Source organism: Acanthochromis polyacanthus, chromosome 17, assembly GCF_021347895.1.
Source record: "Acanthochromis polyacanthus isolate Apoly-LR-REF ecotype Palm Island chromosome 17, KAUST_Apoly_ChrSc, whole genome shotgun sequence".
NCBI lineage: Eukaryota > Metazoa > Chordata > Actinopteri > Pomacentridae > Acanthochromis > Acanthochromis polyacanthus.
The window spans coordinates 36,107,742-36,129,829 of record NC_067129.1 but is presented as its reverse complement, the minus strand read 5'-3'; the positions used below and the strand labels follow the sequence as shown (position 1 = coordinate 36,129,829).

Sequence of the window (22,088 nt, the reverse complement as noted above, 5' to 3'; positions counted from 1 at the left end):
ACTGTTAGGAGACAGAATCTGGATTACAGGCCTCGGCAAAATACAGAGATGTCAGACAGAATTGAGAAGTTTCTGACTTTTCAAGATGGGGCATATCCTTGGATTTCAAAACTGGAGGAGGTTTTGGTGGGGCGCAACCTGCCATGAGAGACATCAAGCGGCTTTTGACCAGTCTCCTGGGAGCTTTGGTGCTGGAGGAACTTCTACAGCAAGCGGGTCTTAATAGTTATGTGGCAACTGCTGTAAATGATGCAGAGCTCTTTGCTGTCAGCAGATCTTGGATGTGGAGAGCGTTGAGAGATACGTTCCCAACAAACATACATCCTGATAAGACGTTGAGTGAGCCACTGGGTCCAGAAGAGAATCTGGGGGCCTATGTGTCTGGGGGCTCATCAGAAATGGAGAAATGTCACAGGAAATGACCCGGATGTGAACCAGAAGGAGAAATTCATTCTGTGGAGTGAAATACAGAGGGGCTGCCCCTACCAGTGAAGCAGCCAATAGTGACTGATCTTTCAGCAGATTGTTTAGTGTTATACTCAGTGATAGGTTTATCATTACACAATATTTCCACAAGGATTCAAACATAGTTTTCATATTAGTAATGGGTGCTGGAAGATGCTCAGTCTTTTGTGAAGTCTTTTGTTCAGTCTTTGTTCAGTTTTTGTTCAGAGGGGCCATATGTGGGTGCAGAATTGAGTATTAAAATAGCCTTAAGGAGCCATTCACAATCAGTAATGTTGAGGTATTTGTAAACAGCAAATAAAATTAACTAAGTAAAAAGAAAGTAATGGTGTGTTGACATACTGCTATGTTGACATCTGACAATATAGGGGTTCGAATTAGTTGATAGGGTGTCATCCAAATGAGCTGAGTAATTTCCATTTTGAATATCAGAATTTATTATAAGCATTATGTTCTTGGGTGTCATCTACAATAGAGATGTCCTACCTCACAGGGGATTTAGTTTTATCAAAGGGGGATTGCAATATGTCATACGATGATCTGGTGATAATCTGATGATAATCTGATGATATTCTCATAACAAAGTGATTTGTAATAAGACATCATGGTGTTAGTTGTTTTGCAAGATACTGGTGGGCACTTTTTATGTTCCCAGGACGCCATCTGGGAGATTGAATAAAGAGTGTCTGTTTGGAGTTCACTGCAGCCAAATGGACTTGAATGTTTGCATATGGACAATGGAATGGACAATAAAGATGGATGGAGAACTCTGAGCATGGACAATGTGACGACAACACACTACGAGTGGAGCTGTTATTGAGGAGTGTTGGTTTGATATGCTCATGTGTTCTTCTGTATGTTTACAGTATTGGATTTTGTTTGTCATATATACTCTGTATTATCATTAGATGTTTGTTTTTACTGACATTTCCCTACGTAGAGGGATATTAGAATTAGCAATACTTTCAGTGTGTTTTATTTTAGCCTTTGAGTTTTATGACTATGATTAGTATGATGGGGGTTTCATTGATTTGATGTTTTTGATATGAGGTGAGTACATTGGGATCTCAGGTGTTTTTTTTTATTTTGATTGGTTAGGGACAGTGGTGTTAGGCAGGTGCAGGTCCATTTGAGGGTCCGATGGATTGACCAGCCTGATTTTGGACATTTTTTGATTTTCTTTCTGGGATTCCCACATGTATTTGCTTCCATTCATTTCACATCATCCTTTGTATCTCCCTTTCCTCTTTTAATTGGTTGGAGTGTCGTATGGTCGCCTAGGCAGAGGGGCCGTGAGAGAATTTCCTGTCTTGATTGTTTGATGGATAATTTGGAAAGATAGCTGCCTGGCAGGTTTTCGCTCTCACATTAATCTACAAATTTATAATATTGTTAAATTTAGGTTGTAATCAGTACGGACAGAATGGACATGTCATAAGCATTTTGTAGGTCACCTTTATGTACTTGATGTTTTTGTAATTTTCGAGGCTCTGTTAGCCTCGAAGGGGGGAATATGTGGTATCTGATCTGTTACATGTATTACTTAATAAGTTAGTAGTATAGAACCTGTTTTGTTTGTTCTAGTATTTGATATGAGTTGCTTGTTATATGTAGTGTTTGCTCTGGTGTCTCTGACCACAGATGGAACCTGCATTATATTCAATCCATGCCATGGGAATGTGTTCTCCTGTTTACAGAGCCCTGTTGGAGGTGTTTTTATGAGGGTTCTTCTGTCTAAAATACTGATTTAGGGATTCTTCAGCTGTTGTAGACAAGGGGGAGTTGTTTGGGGATGCTCTCTGCTTTCCCCATATGGTAGGCAATAAAGAACCATTTGTTTTAACCCCTCCTATATGTTGAAAACCTATAAAACCTGATTGCTGGTCATTGTCAAGCAAGGAGGATTCAATTGGCCGGCTCCTTCCAGGCAGGTTCTGTCTGTACTGATGCTGCTCTTTCCTTTAATAAAATACTTTTAAAGAAAGTCAGTGTCATGGACATTTTCTCCTTCACCTGCACATCATGGACACAACGACACTTGCATTCACACCTACGGGCAATTTAGAGTAGTCAATTAACTTCAGCATGTTTTTGGACTGTGGGAGGAAGCTGGAGTGCCTGGAGAAAACCCACACATGCACAGGGAGAACATGCAAACTCCATGCAGAAAGATCCCAGGCTCACCAAAGTTGTCCAGATATCTGAAAAAAGAAGCTTTACTGCACAGAGAAATGATGACAAGCAATAGAAAAAATGTCAAATTTTAAACATGGGATTTTTGCTGAACACAATCAGTTGACATTCATTTGTATTGCCCAAAATTATGATTTTTTTTACTAAATTTATTACATATTTTTCTCAGTGACTGAACCTGATTACAAATACATGTACTTTGTAATTTCACTACAGTAACTAGGTACTTTGTAACACAAATGATAAAATTCACAGAAAGTACAATCTCAAAAAAATTTTTAACCAGTGACAATTTTACAAAGAACCCATTCAGTTCTCCAATTCTGACATACCTTCACAGCAAGTGGAATTCCAGACTGCAGCTGGTAGTGTTCAAGAACAAGAAGGAAGTACAGATGTACAGGGGAGAGGAAAGTGTATCTTGAAAACCTTAGACACAAAACATAGACCATTAATTACATACACAGAGCCACTGATCATACAAACCCTGAAAAGTACCATGACTTGAAAAAACCTAAGGAAAAAGTGTTTAAACGAGAGCTTAACCTTTTTCTTCCTCCACACCTACAATTACATGGAAAAGCAAAGTCTAATCGCATTAACATACAAACTGTGGTCCCCAGGTACCACACTTAAACCAATAATCAGTGTTAAGTTGGGTAGTTATACTTTGAACATGAGAAGTGTTTATCTATAATTAAAATAAAAACTGCACATTTTCAGTTTGAAAGAGCATTGTAGAAACGTTACAGATAAATACTAAAAACAGAGTAACATTTGCAGTATATGTTGCATCATTACCTGATATAATATGCTAACACCACAAAGTAACATTATGACCCATTAGGTAATAGTGGCGGCAAAAAAAGCACGAGTACTAATTAACTGGGTTTTGTTTTAAAATATTATAAGTGCTTAAGGATGGGTGATGACCCTCCCCCTACCCCAGCACCATCACCCCCCTGTCGCAAGCCAGCAAAATCTCACTGTGACCTGAGATCAAAACAAGAGAGCCCTGTGTACAACTTTATGCAAAGAGTAGCTTCTTTAGTTTCAGGAGAACCATGTGGTGCTATCCCAGGGACGATAATTACACTGGTCAACAACAAAAAAATTGTCTGAGGTTTTAAAGCTGTTTTAACATAATTTTGGGGTGCAGAATTCAAATATAACATTAGTTTTGCTCTATCAGGTCAACTTTTTTAACAATGACCATTTGTTGTTTTTCACCTTTTCTTTATATATATGCGTATGATTGCTTTATTGTTTACGCATCTACAACTTACAATCACTATATTTTTGGTGTATATCTCTATCGTATATTGTTTTGGATGATACCCAGTTTTTGTTTCTTGAAATTTCTTCAGTAAATTACTTATTTTTATTCTTTGCACACAGGTAAATACCATGGTTTCTCGCAGAAGAGCTTGCAAAAATCAACCTGATGTATTCTGCTACATCTGTGGTGAATACACATTGGCACCTAACAGGAACTCTGTTACAAGCTTCATAAAGCGTGCCTATAATGCCTATTTTGGTATAAAGCTTGGTGACCAGGATAAAGCCTGGGCCCCACATATGGTGTGCAAAGCATGTACTGAGTATCTGCGTCAATGGACAAAGGGCAAGAAGAGTTGTCTAAAGTGTGGAGTTCCCATGGTTTGGAGAGAACCAGCAAACCATGTCACTGACTGTTACTTCTGTGCTGTAGATGTAACTGGGATTAACAGAAAGAACAGGGGCAGCCTTACATATCCTGATCTTCAATCAGCACGTCATCCTGTAGCTCACTGTGATGACATCCCAGTACCTGTCTTTGGAGAGCTTCCAGATATTAGTGAGGGAGATTCCTCTAGTGACCATGAAGATCAAGAGGATCAGGTGTTTCTTGATGATGATGCTCCACATCCTTTCACACAAATAGAGCTAAATGATCTAGTTCGTGATCTAAGCTTTTGGCTTCCCGACTGAAGGAAAAGAACCTTCTTGCAGACAGTACTCGCATAACATTTTACAGAAACAGACACCAGGAATACCTCTGTTTTTTCTCTGAGGAGAATGATTTGGTGCATTGTTCAGACATTGCGGGTCTCCTGCACCCCATTGAGCTCTGGGTCTGCTGGGTCTGCACGCTCTCCCTGGACCTCGGGGTGTTGGCGGCTGATTTCTTCTGGGGCGCCTGGCTGGTCCTGGGGCTTGGGGTGGGTCGACCCCTCCGTTGCTCCCCTGTCCCTTCCTGCTCCGCTTCCCTCCTCCTCCCTCCTCTCCTGCTTGCCCGCCCCTCCTCGCCCCTCTCCCTCTCCCGTGGAGGGCCGATGGCCCTCTGTGGGCGGGCGGTCTGGCACGGGGGCTGGGTGTTCTCTCTGGGGGGGTGGCTCTGGCCCACCCGGGCACAGGCCTTGATCCTGGCCTGCATGCCCCCACTGGAGTCCAGTTTCTGCTGGCTGGGGGCCTCCGTCCGGGCCTGGTGCTGTCCTGGGGTGTGGTGGGGTGGGTGGGGTCTCGGGGGCGCTGCGGGGTCCTTGGCGTACTGGCTCCTGGGTGGGCGTGGCGGCTTGTGGCCCTCGCTTCCTTGTGGCGCGGCCTGGTCCCCCTTCGGGGTGGGGTGCCGCAAGCAGCTGACCTGTGTTGGGGCTATGGTGCCTGCCCTGGCGCTGCTCTGATCTGCAGCTCCCGGGGGGTTCTTGTGCCGGCTGGGCCCGTTGGTTCGTGTGGGCCCTCCCCGGTCCCTTGCCTCTTGGCTCTGGGGGCCCTCTGCGTCGGTACCGGTGGTCTTGCTACCTGCCTCCCCCACTGGTTTGTCCTCTTGGGCCGGATCCACACCAGACTGCCTCTGATTGTGCACTTCACATTTTTCACACCTCACTGTAAATAGCAACCTTTAGGCACATATAGGGACACAACATTTAGGGCCCCGAGGGCAGGTGGGGGTGGGAACGATGGGCACTGTGGTGGGGCAGGTGGCAGGGCTATACGGCCCTGTCTCCCCCTCATCACCCTCTTGCCTGCCTCCCCTGCTCTCCAATCTTTTTTTTAATGCACCACACACACTCACCTTGGGGGTAGGTCTGGGTTGGCTGACGCCCCCCCAGCCTCCCCACTTTTAATGCACCACATGACACTCAGGGTTACACTACCACGGTGCTGGGATAATGTTTCCCGTTAGGGATCGGGAGACATATTAATAGGAGAGTAATGGGTGGGTTTCACAGTTATGGCCTCTCTGGTGGGATCTGGCCCCCCATACGGCTATGGGGCGGCGGGGTGCACCATCATCCGTGTTGCTGTGGCTGGGGGTCCCCGGGGCCGGGGGGCCGTGGCCTGTGGGGGTTCTCCTGTGTGTCCGACTGGTACGGTGGCTCTTGCTGGGCTGCGGGATCTGGATTGGCTGTCCCGGTGGGTGCTGTGGCTGTGGCATGGGCTGGTTGTGTGTGGTGGCTCTGTCCTGGTGGGGGGGTTGGTTCGCGTCGCGGGATGTGGGGGCCTTGGGTGTGCTGTGCTCGCCTGGGGGCTGGTGCGGGTGGGTATGCGGGGTGCCCCCCATTGGTGTTGCCGGGCCCCACCACTCTGTCCATTTTTGTCCTCTGGACTCGCATTGGGTCCCGGCTCCGGTTCCCTCTGGCCGGCCTCCAGTGGCGGCCTGCCCAGTGATGGGCTGGTTGCCGTCCCTTCGGTGGGGCGCTCTGCCCCTGTGTCTGGCTTCCTGGCTGCTTGGGGCCGTCAGCCCCCCCCTGGGGGTGGGGGGTGGGTGGGGTGTGGGCGGGTGGGGTGGTGGGGTGTGGGGGTTTGGTGGGGGCTGGGGTGGGCGGGGTTGGGGGTTGGGTGACGGGTGGGTCCGCTTGCCCCGGGCTGCCTGGGTCGGTTCTGGTGTGCTGGGGGTGTCGGTAGCTGCACCCTCTTGTCTTCGGGGTCTGTGTGGTACATGATGGCCCCGGTTGCTCTCTGGGGGCGCTGCCCCGTGGCTCCTCGGCCTGTGGGGGGTGCCCTGTCGGCTTGGCACTGCATTGCTGTGATGGCTGTTCTGGGCTTCGGGGTCTTTCACACTTGCATGTGCATGTTTCCTCAGGTCCCACCAGCTCCTGTCGAGTTCCGCTGTTGAGCAGTGATGGGACCCGCCGGAATGTGCTGAGACTCTCTCCAGAGTCTAATCTCACACTAAACCCTCTCTCCTTTTCTCTAGTATCTTCCTCTAGTATCTTCTGGCCTATTCCACTCTATACTAACAATGACACCCACAACTATGGTGTTTAGTACTGTCTGGCTAATTATTTATTTATTTATTGTTTGTTTGTTTGGTTTTCTGTTCTCCTGTGTATGTGTTTGCTTGTTTGTCTTGTTGATGGGTAATTATTAGTTGGGAATAACACAACACCTGATATTGTTCAGATGTAATAGCACCGCTTGCTAGTCCCTGTCCCTGTCCGTCCCCTCTCGTCCTGTCCACCCCTTTGTTTCCCCTCACATCACCACTGAGGTGTAGCACTGCCCTCCCTGGCTCTTAAACAGGGAAATGTAATAAAAAGTGTCAGCTTAGCTTTCAGGGAGGGCTGGTGATGGTCACACGCATGCACTAAATAATAAGATATTTGGCTGCAAGAAAAATATGCATTAATCTCATAAAGTGTTGACACCCCTTCCATGGAGTTAAACAATGAGAATAAATGCAGACAAAAAAAATAAAAAATATGATAATCACAGGGTTAAACAAGCAAACAAGTTTTCAAACTCACCACAGCCATTGTCAGATGGAAATGCACACCCTGGGTCGGAGCTTTCACTTGGCACAGGCGCAAATTTAGCATCTGCACGTTTTTTTTAACCTCATGAAGGTGTGCTGCGTGTCTGTGCAACTCTCGGCCGAGTGCGGATGGTGCGTTCAGGAGCGTCGGAATTTTCTATACTGCTGAAAATAACTGGGGTTACAACGGCTTACATGTGAAGAATTTGAATGTGGTGGAGACAAAATGACCCCTGACAAGAAGTGGGGGGGACACATCCCCACCGTCCCCCCTAAACTGACGCCTATGCTCAAGACCACTTCCTCTAGGCTCTGCTGCCAGATGGGCTGTGAATCCAAGGGAGTGGCAGCAATCTGCCACTCAAACTTATTAATCAACCAGTGACCAAAAGTAAGCCTTAATTTGTTTGAAAGCCTTAGTCTTAGTCTTACTCACTTGAATTGAAAAACACAAAAAAACAGTTCTGTTGGTTGTGTATGTCGACAACCTGCCCCCTAGTATGAGTTTTTAGGCTCACCAAAGTTGTCCAGATGTCTGAAAAAAAAGAAGCTTTACTGCACAGAGAAATGATGACAAGCAATAGAAAAAATGTCAAATTTTAAAAATGGGATTTTTGCTGAACACAATCATCCATCCATCCATCCTCTATACACCGCTTTATCCTCACTAGGGTCGCAGGGGGTGCTGGAGCCTATCTCAGCTGACTTGGGCAAAGGCAGAGGACATCCTGGACAGGTCGCCAGTCTGTCACAGGGCTACATATACAGACAAACAATCACACTCACATTCACACCTACAGGCAATTTAGAGTAACCAATTAACCTTAGCATATTTTTGGACTGTGGGAGGAAGCCCGAGTGCCCGGAGAAAACCCACACATGCACAGGGAGGACATGCAAACTCCATGCAGAAAGATCCTTGGCCCACCAGAACAGCTTTTCCTTAAATTGTAATCTTTCAAAGCTTCTACGGTTTCAACTTTTGTTTATTTTGTCAAAAAGGGGTAAATTCAACTTTGTGTTTATTACGGGGGCTATTGCAAGTGGTGGTGTAATGGACTGCATGAATTTTTAAAAACAGCCTTTATGATTACATCTATAAATCAGAACTATCATCTGTTTGACAACATCAACAAGAACTGAAAAATGTAGAGGCTTTGTGAAAGAGGACTTAATGACAGATTTCACAGGTGTGAAGGTGTGGTCTAACAAGGTGGTTCGTAGGTAAATTTTCCTAGTAACAAAACCACAGGTTCTTTTTCTTTTTCAGCTGTGACAGGGTTGGGTGAAAATTCTCATGCTGACATAGAGTAATACAGTGCAGTAATCAATCCTCAAACTATTCTGTAACACCTATTACTAAATCCTAATTTTCTGGTTAAGAGCATTTCAAACAACAAAGTGTTGTACTGTCCGTTTAAGCCAAAACTGGAAATTGAAGGACACATAAAGCAAAGTAATGACATGTAGAGAACACTTAGTAATGGTTAATCTGTGGAATCTGTTCAGGTTACACAAATTTTGCATAAATGTTGTTGCTGCTATGAACGCATTCCTTGCAGCTGTCAGTGTTAAGTTACAAATGCAAACAAATGCACTAGCACCTCCTGCTGCATGAGCTAGAAAATTACTGCTGTGGCTGGCGTGACAAAAAGGGAGAATCCTGGATATGATTAAACGTACTACTTTATCTCAAATGTCAAAATAGGTACAACAACAAATTTATCTCCTGAGTTTCTAGTTGGTGACAAATTATCTGTCTAAAATGAAACATGCCTACATACTCCTGGAAGTGTAAACTAAGCTTTGATTCCAGAATAGCACAGAAAATCGGGTTGACTGGAAACATACTATCCACAATCTTCTTTGATTCCTTATTGGGTAGCTCTAGAGTTGCATAATCTACAATGGTGTCATTAGCCATGTTGAATAATAAAGAGCTGGGATATTTGGGTAAGTGTTAATCATGCTGTAAAATATTCTCCAAAATGGGATGAATGTGTGCAGACAGGACAGCTCATTTGCTAATCGGTAGATTATGTACAGGGCCGCATGTTGCACACTCACATGTTACATCAAGGTTTTGTTTGTAATTGAAGGCGACACTAAGCCTGTCGGCTTGGAAAGAAGGTTTGAGCATCAGTGTGAACACCCAGTGTCGCCATTAAACAGGACACTGTGGGAAAATGAAGGGAAGGGAGGGACTTATGGAAAAAAAGGAAGCTGGACCTGTGAGTGGCAGCAAAAAGGAAAGTGACCAGCAACATAGAGACTAACTTTCAGCAAGAATAGTCCAGTTTCTTTTCCATCGATTTCAGAAAATTTTCTTGTTTTTGACCTCAAAGTCCTTAGGTCTCTGTTGAGCTGTCGTCCTGTGTCACACAGGTAAGATGCAACACTTAATTACTCTCAATACTTCCTATAGAGACATTTTACACAACATAACTAACTGTTCAAACTTTCTGGAGCTCTCAGAAATTTAGTGTAGTGTGTCATATTCTTAGTATGCAATAGCAAAACTTAGACAAAATGTAGATTAAGATAACAAGATAGCTGATGCAAGAAGTTTTGGAAACTACGCTTTTTGAAACCTTAAAGTGCACATGGGATGACATACTAACAGCCTGGGATAAACATCATGTCAATTCCTGCCCTTATTTCAGAACTCACTATACAGTAGGTTCAGTTAGTTAGTATTAATATAACTATGTTATACAGTAGTTTACAACCTGCACACATTACCTTTTCAAATATCTAAATAAATTTAACTGAATATTGGTGTTTCAGGTGCATATATATCAGAAACACACAATATACACTACCAGTCAAAAGTTTGGACACACCTTCTCATTTAATGGTTTTTATCTATTTGTACGTTTTTCTACATTGTAGATTTATACTGAAGATTAACACTTTTTTGTTTACAACATAATTCCATATGTATTCTTTTAAAGTTTTGATGTCTTCAGTATTAATCTAGAATGTATAAAATAATTAAACAAAAACTGTTGAATGAGAAGGTGTGTCCAAACGTTTGACTGGTAGTGTACATTAATTATTATACAACATGTCACAAAAATGTTTTGGTCATTTGTGGTCTTTCTGTAACACAATACTGGACTGTCAGTTTGAACATTACACACCCTTCCCCCACCATTGCAGCTGAGCAGTCCATTGCTGATCAAGCTTATGTCATTAAGTGCTTACCTGCTGATTACCTCAGCTGAAGAAACTCTTTCCATGTTGTCTCCCTTCTCACTCTGACAGTTGTTGTCAACACAATCCAACATCCACAAGTCCCTGTCTAATTGAGCAAAGTTGAAAATCCCTGGAAACTTGTTGTAAGGCCATAATAGACTGTCACTTGTCAAAGCTGTAAATGTACATTACCTGTTGTTGGAGCTGTAAAGACTAGCAATTAATGTTTGAAAAATATGGAGATTTTCTCAAGGCATTATCAATCCAGTTCAGTACTGTGTGTGTGTGTGTGTGTGTGTGTGTGCGTGTGTGTGTGTGTGCGCGCAGCATGAACATCATTTTCAGTCATCAAGTGGAATCTCAGATGGAGGACAGTAGTCCAGTTCAGAGAAGAGGGAGCAGAGCCTATCAGGTATAACGTTTACTCCAGTGACATGACGTCTTCTATAAATGCCTCATTTGTCTTCAAACTCCTCCATTCATTATCTACACAACAATTAATCCTTATTAGGACTTGAGTCTATCCCAGCTGACTTAGGGTGAGGGCACAGTTCACCTGGATAGGCCACTAGTCTATCACAGGACTACACAGAGAGACAAACAAGCATTGTCACATTCACACCCACGGACAATTTAGAATCATCAGTTATCCTCAGCATGCTTTTGGACTGTGGGAGAAAGCTGGAGAAACTGGTGAGAACCCATGAATGCACAGGAAGAAAATGCAAACTCCATGCAGAAAGATCCCAGTCCAGGATCTTTCACATTTGAGGAAACAGTGCTAACCACCAACCCATAGTGCAGCCTTCTTCAAATAAAACTGGTTTATTTTAATATCTGTGTTTAAAAGCACAATTGATTCTTCACAACAAGTGTTGAACATATTTTAAATCATATCACAGAACAGATCATAGAAAAAACAAGAAGTCATACCTTAAAAGTATCAGAGAAGATCAGGGTAGCTAAGATAACAAATATTTCTTTCACATGGTTTTACTAAATTCTTCAGTTTACTATGGCAATGTGACACTTACTGCCTTATCTAGGACATAGTGATCCTAGATCTGGATGCAATTATGAAGAGGTGTATTCTTTTTAACCACGCCTGACATGTCAGCGGGGTTACTGCATTCGCTTCGGTATCTGGCTGGCTGGCTGGGTAAGTATGTATGTGTGTGTGTACAGTGCCTTGCGAAAGTATTCTGCCCCCTTGAACTTTTCAACCTTTCGCCACATTTCACAGGCTTCAAACATAAAGATATAAAATTGTAATTTTTTTGTCAAGAATCAACAGCAATTGGGACACAATCGTGAAGTGGAATGAAATTTATTGGATAGTTTATACTTTTTTAACAAATAAAAAACTGAAAAGTGGGGTGTGCAATATTATTCGGCCCCTTTACTTTCAGTGCAGCAAACTCACTCCAGAAGTTCAGTGAGGATCTCTGAATGATCCAGTGTTGTCCTAAATGACTGATGATGATAAATAGAATCCACCTGTGTGTAATCAAGTCTCCGTATAAATGCACCTGTTCTGTGATAGTCTCAGGGTTCTGTTTAAAGTGCAGAGAGCATCATGAAGACCAAGGAACACACCAGGCAGGTCCGAGATACTGTTGTGGAGAAGTTTAAAGCCGGATTTGGATACAAAAAGATTTCCCAAGCTTTAAGCATCTCAAGGAGCACTGTGCAAGCAATCATATTGAAATGGAAGGAGTATCAGACCACTGCAAATCTACCAAGACCCGGCCGTCCCTCTAAACTTTCACCTCAAACAAGGAGAAGACTGATCAGAGATGCAGCCAAGAGGCCCATGATCACTCTGGATGAACTGCAGAGATCTACAGCTGAGGTGGGAGAGTCTGTCCATAGGACAACAATCAGTCGTACACTGCACAAATCTGGCCTTTATGGAAGAGTGGCAAGAAGAAAGCCATTTCTCAAAGATATCCATAAAAAGTCTTGTTTGAAGTTTGCCACAAGCCACCTGGGGGACACACCAAACATGTGGAAGAAGGTGCTCTGGTCAGATGAAACCAAAATCGAACTTTTTGGCCACAATGCAAAATGATATGTTTGGCATAAAAGCAACACCGCTCATCACCCTAAACACACCATCGCCACTGTCAAACATGGTGGTAGCAGCCTCATGGTTTGGGCCTGCTTTTCTTCAGCAGGGACAGGGAAGATGGTTAAAATTGATGGGAAGATGAATGGAGCCAAATACAGGACCATTCTGGAAGAAAACCTGTTGGAGTCTGCAAAAGACCTGAGACTGGGATGGAGATTTATCTTCCAACAGGACAATGATCCAAAACATAAAGCCAAATCTACAATGGAATGGTTCACAAATAAACGTATCCAGGTGTTAGAATGGCCAAGTCAAAGTCCAGACCTGAATCCAGTCGAAAATCTGTGGGCAGAGCTGAAGACTGCTGTTCACAAACACTCTCCATCCAACCTCACTGAGCTCGAGCTGTTTTGCAAGGAAGAATGGGCAAGAATTTCAGTCTTTCGATGTGCAAAACTGATAGAGACATACCCCAAGCGATTTGCAGCTGTAATTGCAGCAAAAGGTGGTGCTACAAAGTATTAATGCAAGGGGGCCGAATAATATTGCACGCCCCACTTTTCAGGTTTTTATTTGTTAAAAAAGTTTAAAATATCCAATAAATTTCGTTCCACTTCACGATTGTGTCCCACTTGTTGTTGATTCTTGACAAAAAATTACAATTTTATATCTTTATGTTTGAAGCCTGAAATGTGGCGAAAGGTTGAAAAGTTCAAGGGGGCCGAATACTTTCACAAGGCACTGTATGTCCGTTCATGGGCGTGGTTCTGCCATCTACTGAGGGCTGGTCTAGTTGTATTGAATATCAATTTATTTTTGGTCATTATGAATTAAGGATCTTTTCCCTGATCCAGATCTTTCCTGAAGCCAACATGAATGAAGAATCCGACTACCCTGAAGACTTTCTCTATAGAAGGGAGCGTCTACCTTCTATTGTTGTGGAGCCCACAGAGCACAGTGAGCATGAAAGTGGGGAGCTGTGCTGTCCTCCACGCTGCCAAATAAACAAAAATGTGGAGGAAGACGAGGAGGAGGACAGCCATACTGACCACACAGAGGACTCTGTAGATGGAGAGCAACAGGAGCATACTGAAGAAGGGTAAGGACTCCAACTGCTGGATTATAATTCTCCCCACACTTGTCTGTTGGGACTAAAATTATGATTTTCAAGGACTGATATGCAAATACAGTGACAGAAAAGGATAATGAAGATGAATATTTTGTGATACTTTGACCAGCCATAACTTTGTCTGTCTTCTCACTTGAGGGGACTCTAAAGCACCAATGAATTATAAACTGGACCTTTGAACTGAAAACAAAAATTGCAAATTTAGATAGAATTAACTCTGTCTAGTGAATGGCTAATTGCATGTTTCCAATCTCACTGTTACAGCTCAGCTAGCCGGAAGTCTTCTATTGGACCATCCCAGAGTCAACTTTCCCTCTTTCGGCTGACCCCACCTGCCTCCCCCACTCCCCCTGAGGCTGCCCCACCCTGCCTGAGGAGTTGAACCAGTGCAAGCAGTATGGACTTAAGACCATTGCAGTTCACCTGAATGGTGTATGACCTTTATAATATATTACCTCTGCCTGTGAGGCTATCCTAATGAAAGAGCACAGGTTGACATGGTTACATGTATAAAATCATGGATCAATTTCAAATAACCAGTACTAAGCTGACTCCAATACTACTATTTCTGGATTGCTCCCCCTAGTTTAAAATCAGTGGTTAACTGCTACACTTTGCTGCTACTGTAGCCGCCATTGTAGACAGAATCTAAACCGACTGTAGAGATAATCTTCAGGACTTTGCTAGGTAAATCTTTTTCTTAGTGATACAAATCTCATCCTATTGCAAATACTTTGTTCTGAATGACTACCAGGACTGGTTAACGAAACATGTAACTCCAGGCTACTTCCTGCATCTCTGATCTGACTGTTATAGCAATTATTGTAGTAATGACAACTTCAACTCCGTCATTAAAAAACTCACTCATGGCATTAGTAGACCAACAGGAAGGAGGGCACCATCCTTCCCAATTACTGACTAGTATCTTTATATGGTTTTGATCACATTTTATGCCATTGTTAAATATTATTAAATTGCATTGCCTAATAAATGAAAATTTGTGACAAGGAGTAAAATCCTTTACGATGGAATGTTGACACATCAACAAAATTCAATTCCCCAAGACAAAGAAAAGATTTACTGCAACAGTAAATCTTTTAGTAAAACTAACCTGTCTCACGACGGTCTAAACCCAGCTCATGTTCCCTATTAGTGGGTGAACAATCCAACGCTTGGTGAATTCTACTTCACAATGATAGGAAGAGCCGACATCGAAGGATCAAAAAGCAACATTGCTATGAACGCTTGGCCACCACAAGCCAGTTATCCCTGTAGTAACTTTTCTGACACCTCCTGCTTAAAACCCAAAAAGTCAGAAGGACCATGAGGCCCCGCTTATTCATACTGAAAAACAAGATCAAGTGGGCTTTTGCCCTTCTGCTCCACTGGAGGTTACTGTCCTCCCTGAGCTCGCCTCAGAATAAGGATAATATTTCCTGAAAGTAATATTACCCTTATTCTGAGATACATGTGTGGAGCCCCTTCAAAATGTCTCATGTGCTTAAACCTTCAGGAAATTCAGGGAAATCAGAATATTGTCAACAAGGGAGACTTCTGTAAGTTATTGCATGTTGCGCGCGCACACACACACACACACACACAGGTACGGGTGGTATATGAGGCCAGTTTTTCCATACCAGTTGAAACCATGGTTTATGGGGGCACACCTTTCCCTTTGTCTTAGAGACACGTAGGAGACAAAAAATTGTTCCAAAAAAATTTAGAAAAATTTCAGTCTACTTAGAATTCCAATAGAGTAAAAAACTGCAGAAATATGACTTGAAATAGTACAGGATAATGGGGACAGGGCGGGAGGAGGCGTTTCAATGGTGACTTATAAGGACACGCCTTATTTATTGGGACATTACCCATACACACATACACAAATATTGCAAAACACCTGAATATGAGGATCATGCTGGTTTAATTGGACATTACCCATACACACAACACACATACATGACAAAATCCTTGGTTATGAGGACGATGCTGGTTTAACTGGACATTACCTATACACACACACACACACACACACACACACACACACACACACACACACACACACACACACACACACACCACACACACACACACACACACACACACACACACACACACACGACAAAATCCTTGGTTATGAGGATGATGCTGGTTTAACTGGACATTACCTATACACACACACACACATACATGACAAAATCCTTGGTTATGAGGATGATGCTGGTTTAACTGGACATTACCTGTACACACACACACACGCACACACACGACAAAATCCTTGGTTATGAGGACGATGCTGATTTAACTGGACATTACCTATACACACACACACACATACATGACAAAATCCTTGGTTATGAGGACCAAGCTGGTTTAACTGAACATTACCCATACACACACACACAAACACATACATGTCAAAATCCTTGATTATGAGGACGATGATAGTTTCACTGGACATTACCCATAAATTAGGGTTACATGGCAATCCATCAGTGAGGAAGTACCACAGTGCAAAAGTGACGAGAAAGGTAAAATACCATCATTTTGAAAGGGTAAATCAACTGAGTATTTGATCTGAATAATTCAAATAGTCTCTATTAGCTCGCTCACATCTGGATAGTGCTGGCTGCATGGTGAAAATCACATTCTTTCATTTCACCAGTGCAGTCAATACCATCCAGCCATTCTTGCTGAGAGAAGAGCAATAAATGCGCTGGCAAACTCACCCATGGACTTCTGGGTTACTGACTGGACAGACAGACTGCAGCTCGACTTGGTGCTGCTCTGTGTGCTGTGGTGGTGAGGGACATAGGAGTCCCAGAGTTGACTGCTTTCTCCATTCCTGTTCATCCTGTACATCTCAGACTTTCAGTACAACTTTGAGTCAGTCTACTCACAGAAGCTGTGATGACTCTGCAGGAGTTGGGTGTTTAAATGGTGGACTGGAGGAGTACAGAGCACTGGTGAGCAACTTTGTGGAGTGGTCTGGGAAAAAAGATTTTCTCCTGAATGTCGCCAAGACCAGGGAGGTGGTGACTGAAGAGGATTACCACACTGCCCCTGAGCATACTGGAAGAGGACATCAAAGCAGTGAAGGTATACAAGTGCCTGGGCTTCCAAACTGACAGACTGAAATAAGAGACTAACACAAAGACTGTATTTAAGGAGATGAGCCCACTCTAGTTCCTTAAGAAGATGAGATTGTTCGGCATTTGCAGCAAGGCTCTAATGGAGCCGGCAATACCTACAGGTTGAACAAAACTGATCAGGAGGGCTGACTCTGTCACTGGCTACAAACAGGACATTATGGAAGCTGAGGTTAATAAGAGGACTCTGAACAAACATAGCTATTCTGGAGTACTCAGAGCATGCACGCACACACACACGCACACACACACACACACACACACACACACATATATATGAGTCAAAATCTGCTAAGGAGTAATAATGTGTAACAAATCATCTAGACATTCAAATTCTTTTATTGATTAATCAAAGGACATTTTATTACACTTTGATGATTGTCTTAACAATAGAAACATATGAAAAGATAGTAAACTAGGCACGTTTTTGACAAATGGCCTATCAAGTTTCCAAAATTATGCTTATGTATGTTACTTTTTGATGGAAAAAAAAGTTAACTTTAGACTGGAGATGGGTCGTCCTCTGCACTCTTCAGTGTTCCAAAGAGCTGACAACTGCACAGGTAACTTTATGGAGGCACTAAGAAAACAAAAATGCATATCATAAGTTAAAAAAATGTAAATACACAAAATAAAGATACAGCCGAAAGCTGAATTGGACAGAGTCCAAGAATATAGTATATTGACCTCTAGGAGAAAAGCAAAAAGTTGGCCACTGTGAAACGGTGACCCCTGTGAATTTAAATTCGTACAACATACAAGGATTAAAATCCTTAAAAATGATGAATAAATAAATGATCATTGTCTCACAAACACATTCTCCTTGTGTACCACTTCTGGCCAATATTAGCTAAAAAAAAAAAAAAAAAAAATTAGTAATGCAATCTGATTGTAAACACATACACTTCAGTGTAATTTTTCCTTAAATTACATGATTAAGTTGTTAAAAGAAATGCATCAACACATGATCTTGGGCCAGGTTTGGAAACCTCAAATCTAACATATAACCAACTTGTGTGACCCATTGTGTTACTTAAGACATAAAGGAAGCAGGGGCGGCTGGTCAATAGAGGATGCTAGGGCGCCGCCCCCTCTGCCTCACATCATGTAGAGTCACAGCCCTTCCTTTAATAAAACGTTTTTAAAATTAAATTTACATGTATATCCCATGTTTTTTAACAAGCAAAATGGATAATAGAGCCTGTAGAGAGTTACTTAAATGTATAATTTGTAATAAAAAGTCAGATTATAAACGTCATATCCGGCCGGGGCGCACTCATCTTTCCCCATTGACTCTCGTTATAACTTTGACATGCGCAGTTCGTTCCTCTTCAATACAAGAGATAGCAGACCGCGGGGGCAGGCTGACCACGCCCCGCTGAGCGATCAGAGTGATCAGAGCGATCAGAGAGAGACAGCCTGTCTCCCTCTGATCGCTTTACACACCACCGGCCATGGGGTGGCAGCAGAGAGCGTGCAAACGTCTTGACTGACAGGATGCAGTGAGGCAGGTGCATTATTTTGCTTCGCTTGCCTGCTTTTTCAAACCACGGGAACTGATCATGCCTGGATTCAGACAGGTACTTACTTTTTTGTCATTTAATAATGTAAATAGAAATGTTAGTTGACACAAGTGGCACTTTAGACTCAAAGCCTGTTGATTTTCATATGTTCTGAAATCTGAGGAATTACTGTTTTTCGTTATTTTCATTGTAAATATTTAATGTTAGTTGACAGAAGTACTTTGGGCTCAAAGCTTCCTGAGTGTTTAACAAGTGAGTTCCTGTCCTTACAAGATACTGCGTCCAGACAGTCCTGTACTCTGACATGTATATTACACTATATGTAAGTGTGTGGACTTGTGAACACTTTCATCGGGTGAAAGAGAACACTATTATACCTCTATGTGGAATCTTGAAATTACAAGAAGAACAAGCAACTTACATCGTCATCTTCTGGTGCAACACAAGTTGCAGGGACTTCAGTCACGTGTCGACTTGTGGCACCACAGAGTTCCTGAAAATGAGTCATAAACAGTGTCCGCCAGTCTAGCCTTCTTTAACCCTTGCCTCAGGTTAAATCTGGTCCAGCTCTCCGTTTAAAGGGTTAGATTCTATCTGCCTATTAGTATTCCACCTAACAGGATTCAGCAGAATAATTAAGCTGGAGTCGAGGGATACTCGCCTAGGTCCTAACTGCCTTACATCCAAACGTCTCACCCCTCTTATCTGATAAATACTATCCCACTAAGCAACCCTTCTAAGTAGTAGTTATTGATTTATCAATCACGTTCGTTAATGGCAGCTCCCCTCTAAGGACAGCTCCCCTCTAAGGACTGCATGCACTTGGTGCTATTCCTAGGTTCATTTTAGAGGTTTGGAAAAAACTAACCTCAGGGGTAATGTTTAAACACTCTCAAATTGGACTAAGTAACCTTTAAGAACCATTAGATTGAATGCACACAATCAACTTAACTTTTTACCACTATGCAGAATCAGTGGTTTATAATAATTTCATTAGGCTTCTCTTTAAAGCTGCTGTCCGGAGTTTGAATCGCAGCGTCTCCCAAAACACTGGTGGTCCCACCCTCCCTCCCTCTGATTTCGCCCCTTTATTTGTGCACGCGTGCAGTACAAGAGAGAAGTGCCCGGAGTGCTGCAGCATCTCGCCTGTTTTGCTGTTTTCCCCTCTTCTACATTTAGTACATTTAGTAAATAATAAAGGAATTACGTTAGAATGCTGTATTGAGTCTAACTTGTCCTAATACCAAAATAACATGAATCTGCTAGGACGAACTAGTAAAGTTTCAATATGTGATTACACTCGTGTATCCCTCTCGATGACGTTGTTTATCAAACTTAGTGCATTTACGCGTGTATATGTGTTACATTGTTTATTTATTTCTATCTAGAGTTCAGAATTGCATGACTCCTCTGACGAAGAGTATGTCCCAGACGCCCCAACATCTTCCTCCAGAGGTCGGGCATCTAAACGAAGCCGTCAGGCGGGCTATGGAGGCCGTGGTCGGGGAGCGAGGCGAGCACCCCGACCACGGCATCTAAACGAAGCCGTCAGGCGGGCTATGGAGGCCGTGGTCGGGGAGCGACGCGAGCACCCCGAGCCAAAAAACGTCCTGCAGTCTCTTGGCCTGACAAGCCGTGGGATTGGTAGCTTTTCTGGAAGTTGCTGAGCCCTGATGCTCTCTCCTCCACAAGCAAAACAAATGTGCGCGCGGTTGCGTAGTGCGTAGCTCGCCCACCTCTGCATGGGCTTGCTTGCTGTGCGCGTAACCGTTGATTGACAGCATGACAAAGCTGAAGCTCGAACTTGATTGGTCGGCAGCAACCGGCGCTTTTTGGAATAACATGGGGGTCTATGAGAGGAAGGCGGAGCTCAGGAATAAATTTTCATATCACGTTATACTAACTTTATATTATAGTATCGAACTAGACTAACACATTTAAGCTTTGTTAAAAAATGATACATAAATTGAAAACAAACGGAAACTCCGGACAGCAGCTTTAAATGCAATATAGCGTTTTATTAAGCAAAATTAGCAGGGGCACAGCATCAATTCATGATTAAACAATTAATTATACCTGATTATTAAAAATTAAACTAAAGTAACTAAATTGAGCGTACCTGACAATCTTCTCTAATTAGTAAATTTAGGAGAGAGAGCGGACAGCGTGGCCACTACTGTATCACCCAATCTTGACTTGCGTCTGGGAGGAGTCCTCAGTTGTCCAGAGGACTCGGTACGATGTCTTCTTGGCAGACAAAAGGATTTCTTCCCTCAGCAGGGGGAGCGGAGGAGTCCCGTAAGCCAATCGTGGTCTGGCAGTTATCTCTGGAATCGGCTGGAACGTTAGTGCTTACGCTCCAGCTGTCTTCTCTGTTGGATGGTGGTGATGGGGAACCCTCGTCTGTTCAGGCTGTAGTGGGTCACTGGGTCTCCCAGCCCCGGGGAGGGGAACAGCCCTGTGCTGTTGCCTCCTTTGCCTCTCTGGATGTAGTCGGTTCTTCCCTCTGTTGGTCTCTTCTGGATAACTGCAGAACCTCTTAGGACTCTCCGTTTGGCAGAGTGTGGTCTTCGCGTGTTGAACGAAGTCAGAAAAAGACTTTGCCTCCAACGATGTTCTCAGCGATCTCTGGAGCCTAAGTCCTCCGTAGTCTTCCCGTCTCTAGGGCAATAGATGCGGTGAAGAATCTTCAGAACTCCGGTCAAGTTCCCTTTGCAGCTCTTCTGGCAGCTCCGGCGAACGTCTCTCGTATAATCTTTCTGTGCTGCCGTTTTTTATACTCTCCCTCCGCTTCTACTTAACACATACACCGTTTACACACATTTCTACCTCTCGGTACACCCATATAATTATCTCATAGGTTTAAGACACAACCTTTTTCCTGTTACACACACAACAGTTGCATAGAATCATGTTCTTTACTGCGAATACATCTTACACTGTTAACACACACTCTGTTGCTATGACAATGTTTCGCTCGCAGGCCTCGGCCCATCCTGTCATCCTGTGGAAACTCCAAGTTCCCTATTTCTGAGGATACTGCTGCCATTCTCACTTCTGCTTTTCCCATCCTGTGTAAGCAACTCAGAAGAACACTTAATATCGCAGCTTGAAGACACAATCAGTTGCATTGAAACATTCCTTAACTCTTACTTCATATTGTTAAACACATAATAATCATTTTAATCATCATCATTTTTAGTAAATCAACAGTCTAGAATATATGTATTTCAGCAAGCATAATCATGTAGTTAACTTATAATGTTTCTTCATTTGATCTTTCTATTCATCTGCTTAAAACCGTTGTTACCTCAAGGCCTGAGTGCTTTACTAAGACCTCAACTTCTGCATCTCACTTGACAACAGGTACAAATTTGAGAAAATTATCAATTGAAATGACTTATTGTCATGCCCAAAACAATATGACATTTGTCTGGCCGACACGTCACGTAATAGTCATCAAAGAAAGCAGAAACCAGGAGTAAAGAGCCTGTAATATAAATGTGAAAGCCTGCCTGTTGTTCTTGTGCTGACTTGTGATGAGCGCAAGTGGCGCAAGACCAAATTGCAGGTTGACTGTAAGATCTATAAGGATACGCTCAGTACTTATAAAAAAGAAATA

At 43.1% G+C, this 22,088-nt stretch overlaps 1 long non-coding RNA gene across 1 annotated transcript; it reads left to right on the top strand.

The window, feature by feature from the left end:
* The first annotated feature begins 9,616 nt into the window (after positions 1-9,616).
* On the top strand, positions 9,617-13,629 carry LOC127530575 (uncharacterized). Its single transcript, XR_007937150.1, has 3 exons — positions 9,617-9,781; positions 10,922-11,006; positions 13,520-13,629. It is a non-coding gene; the product is annotated as an uncharacterized LOC127530575 (long non-coding RNA).
* Positions 13,630-22,088: the final 8,459 nt, after the last annotated feature.